Source organism: Marmota marmota, unplaced genomic scaffold (genome assembly GCF_001458135.2).
Source record: "Marmota marmota marmota unplaced genomic scaffold, marMar, whole genome shotgun sequence".
NCBI lineage: Eukaryota > Metazoa > Chordata > Mammalia > Rodentia > Sciuridae > Marmota > Marmota marmota.
Genome location: NW_026000016.1, coordinates 40539892 through 40550233, shown reverse-complemented (window position 1 = coordinate 40550233; position 10342 = coordinate 40539892). Strand labels below are relative to the sequence as shown.

General features: G+C 47.2%; 1 pseudogene; it reads right to left on the bottom strand.

The window, feature by feature from the left end:
• Positions 1-9180: 9180 nt before the first annotated feature.
• Positions 9181-9308, bottom strand: LOC125618592 (annotated as a pseudogene).
• Positions 9309-10342: the final 1034 nt, after the last annotated feature.

The following is a 10342-nucleotide window of genomic DNA, read 5'->3' as shown; positions in this document are numbered from 1 at the left end:
TGACCCTCAGTCACTCACTCAGAACTGCTTTGTTTGCCAGTTTAGGTTTAATCCTTCTACTGTCGGGCTGTAAGCGGTGGCCCCAGGGCCGGCAGGGGAGCCAGAATAAACAGAATGGATTTCTAATCTGCCTCCCCAGGCCGGTTCAGAATGCTGCCCAGCTGGGGGGGATCTGTCTGTGCTTCCACCCCTCCCTGTCCCCCTGTCCTCCAGCCCCTCCGCACACCCCTCCTCCTCTGGGAGCCCCATGTGTGCTGGGTGGGGTCCCAGGAGGATGTGAGCTTGTGGACAGGCGGGATGTTTTTCCTCCGGGGCATTGTTCTGCCCCTGTCCCTTGTGTGTGCAGAGAGCAGGACGTCATCAAGTCGCCTGGCAAGCTCATAGCACAACTGGGGAAAGTTTCCGGAGAGGGATGGACCCATTAGGAATAGCGGAAGCTTTTCAAAAGCTCTGGATCAGTCATACTGGGAAAGCCTAGGAGAAGAAGGTCTTGGACACTCGGCTTCCTGGAGGTCCACTTTATGGATCAGGGTCCCAGGAACGTTGGCAAGCCAATGGTTTGCCAAGCAGAACTCTCAGACTGTGCCTGCCACCCAGGGAGGGGTTTGGCAATGGGAAGTGGAGGGGTCCTGGAGCCTGAGCCCAGGACTGGTGGGCAGACGCCCAGCTGCGGGCGTAGAGGGAACCAATATTGTATTTATTTACAATACTTACATCCCAACTTGGGGTGGCTCACACCTCAGGTGGAAAAGGATCCAACCACCTTTAATAGTTCTACTGAATGGAGCCCAGAGGAAAGGGAAATAGAAATTGTTTTGAAACAGCTCGGGGTTTTGCCACTGGGCATGAAAGGCTCAGTGTCCTTAATTGGCAAAGACTCTTCCCTCCCAGAAAAAGTATTTAAATATGCATCTCTTTATCACCAGGCTGGGTGTGTCTGGGTAGATTTCCTCCTTCCATGGGCTTTGTGTACCTTTCAGGGTTGACTAGTCCCACAGCAAGACCAATGAACCCACAGACAGCCTCACTGCTGATACACCAGGAAACTGAGTCTCACCGAGGTTAGGGATAGTTCCAGACCGCACAGATACTCTGTGGCAGAGCCCTAGTCTGTGCTACTCCAAATCCCACGTTCTACAGGACTTCTCAAACATTCCAGGGCATACATATGACTGGGTGCTGGCTAAGACTGCAAATTTCTGGGCTCTGTCCCTTCTCCTCTATTCTAATCCACTAAATCAGGGTGGGGACTGAAATCCGCATTTTTGCTAAATGCACAGGTGGATCTGAAGTGACTGAGTCACAGGTGAGTCCCTGTCTGTTTTAGGACCTTGGCCAGAGAGCAGCAACCTGGTGGGAAGCTTGTCAGACCCAGGCTGCTGCCGCCCTCAGGAACTGGCCCTCTCCCTGCACTTCTCCTTGCCTGGGCAGGTCAACCCAGGAGAAGCATCCCCGCCCCCCAAAATCAAAAAGGACTGATCTGCCGTCTAGAAAAGCTACTGAGCATTTTAACATTGTAAACCCACAAGAGAGAAACCTGAACAACAAAATCAGGAATGAAGTGACACTCATTCATCCTTAGGTGTCTGTAGAAGGCTGCTGAGAGTAAGATCCCGGGCAGACACCTCCAAGATGGCATGTGAGCAGTTTTCTCAGAGCTGAGCTCACCAGGAACCTCCTCCTTTAGAATTGGCAGAGATTTGCTAAGAATGCACAGCCTGGGCCCCAGCCCAAACCTCCAGGTCAAGATCTCTGAGGATAGACTCTGGGAATCTGCCTTGGAAGTACTCTCCCCAGGCAACCCTGTAGCAAACAAAAGTTTGGGAAAGAATAGGACTAGGATGGCATGACTCTGGGTCCTGAGGTTAAGGATCCAAAAAGGACCCTAAAGCTACAAGTTGTGTGTGCGTACGCGTGCGTGCGGGTGGCGTGGTACTGGGGATTGAACCCAGGCACTCACACATACTGGGCAAGTGCTCTACCACTGAGCTACACCCCTGGCTCCCCAAAGCTACAGTTTTTCCTGGGAATCCCTGGGGTACAGGGATGGATTGTTGAAAGGAGAGCCACACATGGCATGTAGAGATCTGGGTTTGAACCTAGCTTGGCCACTCTGATGCTGGGTGACTGACTTAACCTCCCTGAGTCCCAATTCCTCACATGCCTAAGGAGGAGAATCTGGCTCACCTGGAGCATCCTGCGGAGACCTGGGTAGAGTGAGCATGAACAGGCCCTGAGTGAACAGGAAGCTCACTCTGTCTGATATGTTTTTTTGGCAAGGCCAACAGGGGCTCCCAGAAACTTTACACTGGCTCAGGCCCTCTGCATTCCATTTGGGGAGTCAAGGGCTGGATTGGAGGTGACATAGTTAGAGCTCAGAGTCATGACCCTGGACCCAGATGGGGTGGAACAGGGCACCCTCAGAGGCTCAAGGATGTCAGGGTCAGGGTATAGCTTGCGGAACTCTGCAGAAAGCAGTATACCCCTGGCAGGACAGCCTCGTGGTCATGGGCATGGCTCTGAAGCCAGAGGGTTCAAAATCCTGACTGCACCATTTTCTAGCTGAGCCACCTGGGCCACTTTGCCTCTCTGTGCCTCAATTTCCTTGTGTGTAAAATAGAAATATAAACCACCCATCTCCTTGACCCAGGAAAGCACTCAGATTAAGTATTCATTGAGTATCAGCCATGATTGCTTATTAACGGAAGGATTTGGAGTGTGGGAGAGCCTTTGAATAATCTTAACTTCACAGGTCACTTCCTGTGTGTGTGTGAAGGGAGGTGTGCCTGCCATGGCCAAGGTCAGCCCTGGTTGCCCTGATCTGGAGGCGAGGCTGAAAATGGAACCAGGAGTCCGAGCTCTCAGGCTGGGATTTCTGCTCTTGGTAAACGCTCCTGGGAATCAGAATCGGGATGAGGCAGTAGCTGCGGGTTAGGGGAGCATCTCATGGGTGCCTCTTAAGTCAGAGCTTCCATTTCCTTGGATTCCTTGGGTTCCACTTCAGTATGAATTGAGGGCTGGGCTGGGGAGAGAGACCAGGCTGGAGCAGGTTGTGACTCACTGGATCTTTGTACTCTGAGAACCTGGGAAGGATCGGAATTCTCCACCAGCTGTGTTCTGTGTGAGTTTACTAAGAGGCAAGGACAGTGTCCACTCCTTCAGAGAAGCAGCCAGGCGGGAGTGGGGTCCAGCTGCAGTCACTCCCCTGCTCCTGTGTCCTCCCCTACTGCCCAATTTCCCCCTGAATGGGGAAGGGGACAAGATGGTTGGGAAGACTTCTGGGTGGGTTGTGGAAATCTTTGGGGGCCAAAGTTCTTAGCTGGCCTCCCCACCCCACTTTCTCCAGAGATTTCTCCTCCCTGCCCTCTCCCCAGGGAGTCACCCTTGGGGAGCCCACTTCACTCAGGCTAGACCACTGGGGGATGATCAGTGCCTACCATGGATCTGGAGGATGATGCTCTGTCCAAAGAAAGCCATTAAGAGTGTGGCTCAGTAGTAAAGCCCAAGGCTCTGGGTTCTGTCCCCAGCATCATGGAAAAAGGACTCTTTGACTAGACTATCAAGCAAACTCAGTATTTTAAAAGTGGGGGGAAGGGGGGCAGGGCTGGGGGTGTAGCTCAGTGGTAGAGGCTTACTATGCACAAGGCCCTGGGTTCCATCCCCAACAACCCTCCCCCAAACAAAAGAATGTTGCTAGGTGGAGGGCCCAGCATGGAGGGAGCAAGGACATTAGGCAGCCACATTCGGCAGAGCACCAAGATCACAACCCAGACACTGACAGACCTAGAAAGGAGACACCAAGCGAAGACTTTCCTCCACCCACCTGCAGAGCTGGAAGAATCCCTGGGAGGACCCGGTGCCAGCCAGGGCCTGGCCTACACCTGGCGGTACAGTGACTCACATGACCAGGTCTCACACAGGGGGAATCCAGGCCAGCAGGAAGCAGTTGGTTCCTGGGTACAAGGGAGAGGTGATATTTGAACAAGACATGAAGGTTGGGTCGCATTTCTGCAGGATCAGTGAAAACCAGTGAGGGACCCCGCTCTAGGACGACAGGTCCTCCCTTGTCGGGAAGCTGGGGAAGGAGGGGAGAAGAGGATGGGGATGCAAGCAGGGGCCCCCACAGGCACGTGTTAGAGACTGAGCTTTATCCTGTAGACAGCAGGAGACACAAGCACATGTCATTCTTTTACAGACTATTAGAAGCAGTTTTCATTAAAAAAAAAAAATTAGAAGAAAAACAGAAAAGGGCTGAGGATGTGGCTCAAGCGGTAGTGCGCTCGCCTGGCATGCGTTTGGCCCGGGTTCGATTCTCAGCACCACATACAAACAAAGATGTTGTGTCCACCGAAAAAACTAAAAAATAAATATTAAAAAATTCTCTCTCTCTTTTAAAAAAAAAAGGAAGAAAAACTGATTGGCTCCGCAGAGGATGTTAGATGTTGCTGGGGCCGCTGTGAGCCAATCATCAGCCGGCAGCTGGAAGTTTGCTGGCAGCTGGAAGTTTGCTGGGGCCCCTTCGGCTGTGGCTCTCAACAAAAACAGAAAAAAGATAAGGAAGAAAAGCTAAATAACTCCTATGCCAATTACCCATTTAAAAAATCACTGTGCATGAGTATTTTAAGGTTTTGCTCTCAGATTCTCTTATAAAGACACACTTACCAGAGTACAAGGAGCCCAGCATGGTGGCATGTGCCCGGAATGTCACCCGATCAGGAGGCTGAGGCAGGAGTATGGCTTGAGCATGGGAGTTCAAGACCAGCCTGGGAACAGGCTTTGTTTGAGACACCCATCTTAAAAATAAACAGACAAAAAGGGACTTGGAGTACAGCTCAGTGGTAGAACACTTGCCTTGCAAGTTCAAGGCCCTATATTTGATCCCCAGCTCCACACATAGAAAAAGAGTATATGTGTTATAGATATGACACATACTGCACATACTCATGCTATATTCATATGCCTATAGGAGCTGGGAGTGCAGCTCACTGGCACAGCACTCTTTTTCTTTTTTTTTTTTTCAGTGCTGGTGATGGAACCCTGGCCTTGATGTGTTGCTAGGCAAGTGCTCTACCAGAGAGCTACAATCCCAGTCCCTCAAGGCATATCAATATAGCAAAATGCATATTTCATATTTTAAAATGATGCTACACAGGTTGAACATCCTTAATCTAAAAATCTAAAATCTGAAATGCTCCAAAATCTGGAACTTTTAGAGCACCAATGTGACCCTCCCAAGTGGAAAATTCCACACCTGACCTGACACAACAGGTTGCAGTCAAAATGCAGGTGCACTAAAAATACTGTATAAAATTACCTTCAGGCTAGGAGTGCACTCTCAGTGGTAGAGCACGTGCTTCACATGTGCAATGCCCTGGGTCAAATCCCTAGCACCAAAACAATAAAAAATAAATAACTTTTAGGCTATGTGTATAAAGTGTATATGATCTATCAATTAGACCTGGGTTCCATCCACAGGATATCTCATTACATATGTGCAGATATTTAAAAAAAATCTGAAATATGAAACACTTCTGGTTCCAAGCATCTTAACTAAGGCACACTTAACCTATATTAGAGTATGAGTATAATCCCAGCAACTCAGGAGGCTGAGACAGGAGGATGGAGAGTTTGAGGCCTGTGTGGGCAATGTAGTGAGACCCTGACTTGAAATGAAAGGGCTCCCTAGCTAAGCAATAGAGTGCCCTGGGTTCAATCACTAGTATCACCAAAAAAAAAAAAAAAAAAAAGAATATATATGCATGTATTGTGAATTCAGAGCATATATAGCTTAATATACAAGTTATTTTAAAATGTTAAACATTTGGTATATGTTTTTTAAAAAACTAAATTGAGATAATACAAAAGGAGAGTTTTAAATTGTATTAATTTAAATAGACAATACAATCATGTGCTCCATAATTCAAAAGATACAAGAGCACATGCAGTAAGAAGACCCCTTTCCCATCTTCTCCATCATCTAGTTCCCCTCTTTTGACTCAATAGATGCTGCAACCTTCCAGGGATTTTATGCACAGACAAGCAAAGAAACATTTCATCTTCTCCCTCTTTTACAACAATGTTACACAAGTGTCAGCCATTTATTCTGTATCATTTTGCTTTTACTTAATCTTAGATATTATTTCCTATCAATTTATAAAGAATTTTATCATTTTTATGACTCCATATTAATCTTTTATATGAAAGCATTCTACTTTTATTTAGTAACTCCCTGGTTATAGTTATTTGGATTGTCTACAACCTTTTGCTTCTATAAAGAGTGCTGCAATAATTAAATCTGTACATGTATCATTTTGCACAGGTACAGCCCTATCTCAGGATAACTCCATAGAAGTGGAACTGTAGGTCAAAGGGTCCAAATAGTGGCTTTTTTTTTTTTTTGGTGATGCTGGGGATTGAACCCAGGGTCTTGTGCATTCGACACAAGCACCCTACCAGTTGAGCTACATCCCCAGCCCCATACAGTTGCAATTTTGATGGATATTGTCAAATAACCCTCCATAGAGGATACTCATTGCTTTAAAATGTCCCTATTTTGACATAAATTTGAGACATAATCAGGTCTGAAGTTAGAACCTGAGAGGATGGATTAAGGGAGGGTAGAAAGGACCCAGTTAGGAGGCTCCTGCCATAGGACAGAAGAAGCTCGCCTGGTGCTACCAGTGGGACAGAACCACTGGACAAGGGCAGTTGATGGAGCTGGAGCCACGAGCTCAAGAAACACTCTGGACTTCACACATGAGCATTTGGAGGTGAGGTCACAGAGGTCTCTGACAAGGGTAACCAGGAAGCTGCATCTGACCTGAACCCAGGCGAAGACACTGATGAAACAAAAGCAGCCAAGCAGAGAAAGAAAGAGCCCCTCGGATTCTGGAAGCTTCCATTTTCTTATGATGATGAAATTCTCATTTGTTTCATTCTCCCAGGTCAGGAGGGAATAGATTTCCATTCAAAGCCAGACAGTCAGCCACGTGCATTTGTCCTCTCTCTCCCTGACCCCACTAAAATGATAATAAAGGGATGAAGAAAAGTACACCTCCCTAAGGACTCAGAGCACAGGAGGGGGCCACCCGCGGACACACAGCTCAGCAAATAAGTAGGAACTGGGCCCGGGAGAGAGAGCAGGAGTCACCAAGGAAGTAAGTAAGCGGGAGGTGTGTTAGTCAGCTTGTCATTTCTGTGACCAGAAACATCTGACACAAACAACTTAAAGCAGCAAAGGTTTATTTTGGCTCACGATTTCAGAGGTTTCATGGCTGGCTGGTTCCACTGCTCTGGGCCCTGAGGTGAAGCAGAGCATCATGGTAGAGGAGAGCTGTCCGCTCATGGCAGCCCAGAGGCAGAAGGAGAGCAAGGACAGGGCTGGAACAGGTGACCCTTCAAGGGCATGCGCTCAGTGACCTGCTTCCCCCAAATCGGTCCCCCCTTCCTATAATCTGTTCAAATTATTAATCCATCAACTGGATGAATCCACTGCTGAATTGGAGCCCTCATGATCTAACCATTTCCTAAAAGCCCTCACCTCTGGACAGGCTGCATTAGGGACCAAGTCGGTAAGTATATGAGCCTTTAGGGGATTATTCCAGATCTAAACCATAATAGGACCGTGGGCCCAGACAGGAGGGGGACAGTAGAAAAGGCAGAACCCCTGGGGGCTCAAGCCTCCCAGACACCCTGAGTTTCACAGTGGAGAGGAAGCAGCAGACATAAACATGACAACCGATTAAAGGAGGATTGGCCAACGTGATAAGGAACATTCAATCCCCAAGCAACACACAGGGCAGCCAGGGATCCAGCCGCCATCAGAGGGTTCAATGGCCCCAAAGAAGGGCTTCCACTTCTATTGCTTGTGGTCTTCTCCATGTGACATTGGCTCCCTGCCCAAATGAAGTCTGCCCATTGACTAGCCCGGTGTTCTCTTGAATTGAAAAGACAAAAATAATCAGATTTGAAAAAAAGCCCCTAGAATGAGGAGGCAAGTACATGGGAATGGGACGCTCTGAAAGAAAAAGAGAGAATTTAGGGAGGACAAAAGGCAGGGGGGCTTTTTAAAGGTGGACAGGAGGTGAGATAGATTGGTGGGCAAGATTAAGGAGGGAAAGGAGCTGGGGCTGTAGCTCAGTGGCAGAGTGCTTGCCGCAAATGCCCAAGGTCCTGGGTTCAATCCCCGGCACCAAAATAAATAAATAAATAAATAAAAATAAAGAGAGCAGCATCAACAGATGAGTGGGTTAAGAAATTGTGGCGTACCTATACAATGGAGTTCTACTCAGCCATTAAAAAAAGATGAAATGATGGCATTTCGTGGTAAATGGATGGAAATGGAAAATATCAGGCTAAGTGAAATTAGCCAAACTCAGAAACTCAAAGGACACATATTTTGTCCCATATGTGGAAGCTGGAGTAAAATAAAGGAAAGGGGAAGGAAGGGTAAGATAACTTAAAGAGCCAGTCAAAGACAAATTCATAGACCAGTGAAAGGAAGTCTAGTAGAGGAAGGAGAAGGGGAGGGGGTAGGGGGCACGAGAGGGAAAAGGGGGATCCTGAATGGAAACTGATCTCTGTGTGTGGATGAGTTTGTTGGGATGAACTCAACCACTATATGTAACTCTAAGCTCTAATAATAATGATTAACAAAAAGTTGCCTGGAAACTTGTTCTTCAACAACGGGGTGGAACTGGATGAGGGAGATGGAGGAACTGTCTATACTATGTTGGCAACTTTTCTGTAAATCTAAAATTATTTCAAAATAAAAAAAGTGACTTAAAAAATAAAAAAAAAAAAATTAAAGAACGGCAGCACAGTGGAAACCTTCATGAATGCAGAACCTGCCGCTTGTCCAGGGGACCGTGACTGGGGAGGCATCTGACCCCACAACAATCTGGGATGAGCTGCTTCTCGGTCACTATGTCTTGGAGTTCATCTGCAGTAAACTTGCTAAATAAAGCTCCACTTCTTTGAGTTGTGGATCTTCTGGTGGCCAGAGAACTTGAACTTGGTCCTGGGTAGAGCCTTGATAACAAGCTCCTGGTTCTGCAGCTTGGTCTACATAGACATGATGACTTGGCCAGCCCAGGTGCCGCCACGGGGCTTCCCACCTGCACTATCTGGAGTCTAGATGGGAACAGCATAAGATGGGAGACTTGAACATCCACTGCAAGGGGTTGTCTCCAAGGTCCCTTAGGGCAACCATACCGCAACAGGCTGCGCACACTAAAGGAGACTACTGTTTGCAACCTTGCACACAGAGACCTATGAATAAAGGCATCCGATGGACTTATTGGCTGCAGGAAGAAAATGTTATCTTTTTTCAAGATAGGGGTTCACTGTGCTGCCCAGGATAGTCTTGAACTCCTGAACTCCAGTGACCCTTCCTCCTCAGCACCCTGAGTAGCTGGTACTACAGGTGCATCCCATGGCACAGAGCCAGGAAACGTTTGAATAGTGGTAACCTCAAAGAAATATGAGAAGGTATTGCAGCCTTAAAAAAGGATTGGATGCTATGAAAAGAAGCAATCAGAGAGTAAGTGTGAGCTATTGAAAATTAAAGAGGATTATGGAAATTCAAACCTCAATAGTTTCAATAGGAGGTATTGGAAGGTAAGAGAATCAGCCCAATATCTAGGTAACAGTGTATCCAGATGCTGAAATTTTCCTTAGAGGAAAAAATGTTACCTTTAAAAATATAAGAATGACATTGGCTTCAGGATCCTTGTTAATAAAGGCTGGGATGATGCTCGACCTTCCTTCCTCCCTCCCTCCCTCCCTCCCTTCCTTCCTTCATTTCTTTCTCCCAGGAGTGTTTAACACTGAGCTACATTCTCAGTCCTTTAAAAATTTTTTGTTGTTGTTTGAGACAGGGTCTCACTAAGTTGCTGAGGCTGACCTTGAACTTGCCATCCTCCTATCTCAGCATCCTGAGTCACTGGAATCACAGGTGTGTACCACCACATCTGGCTGACAAAGGCAATATTTAACCAAGAGTTTTACATTTCTGTCCAAACTGCCATTCAGATATGAAGGTAGGACAATGACCTTGGAGGTAAGAATGGCTCAGAAGATGTACATAATAAACATTCCTTCTTGAGAAATTACTTGAAGATGTTACTGGAGTCCAGAGGCCTGACTCTGGATGTTCCAGCAAATCAGATCCAGCCACTCACTCCAAAATCCAAACAGAAAAAGTAATAGTTAAAAAGCAGAAAGGAACTTGAATCGAATCGATATGGCAGTACTGAGAAGGCACGGTGAGGTCAAGCATTTCCACCCTGTCTTGCGGGTGTTCATGTGAACTTGAGGTTTAAATGGAGGAAGGGTCAGAGCA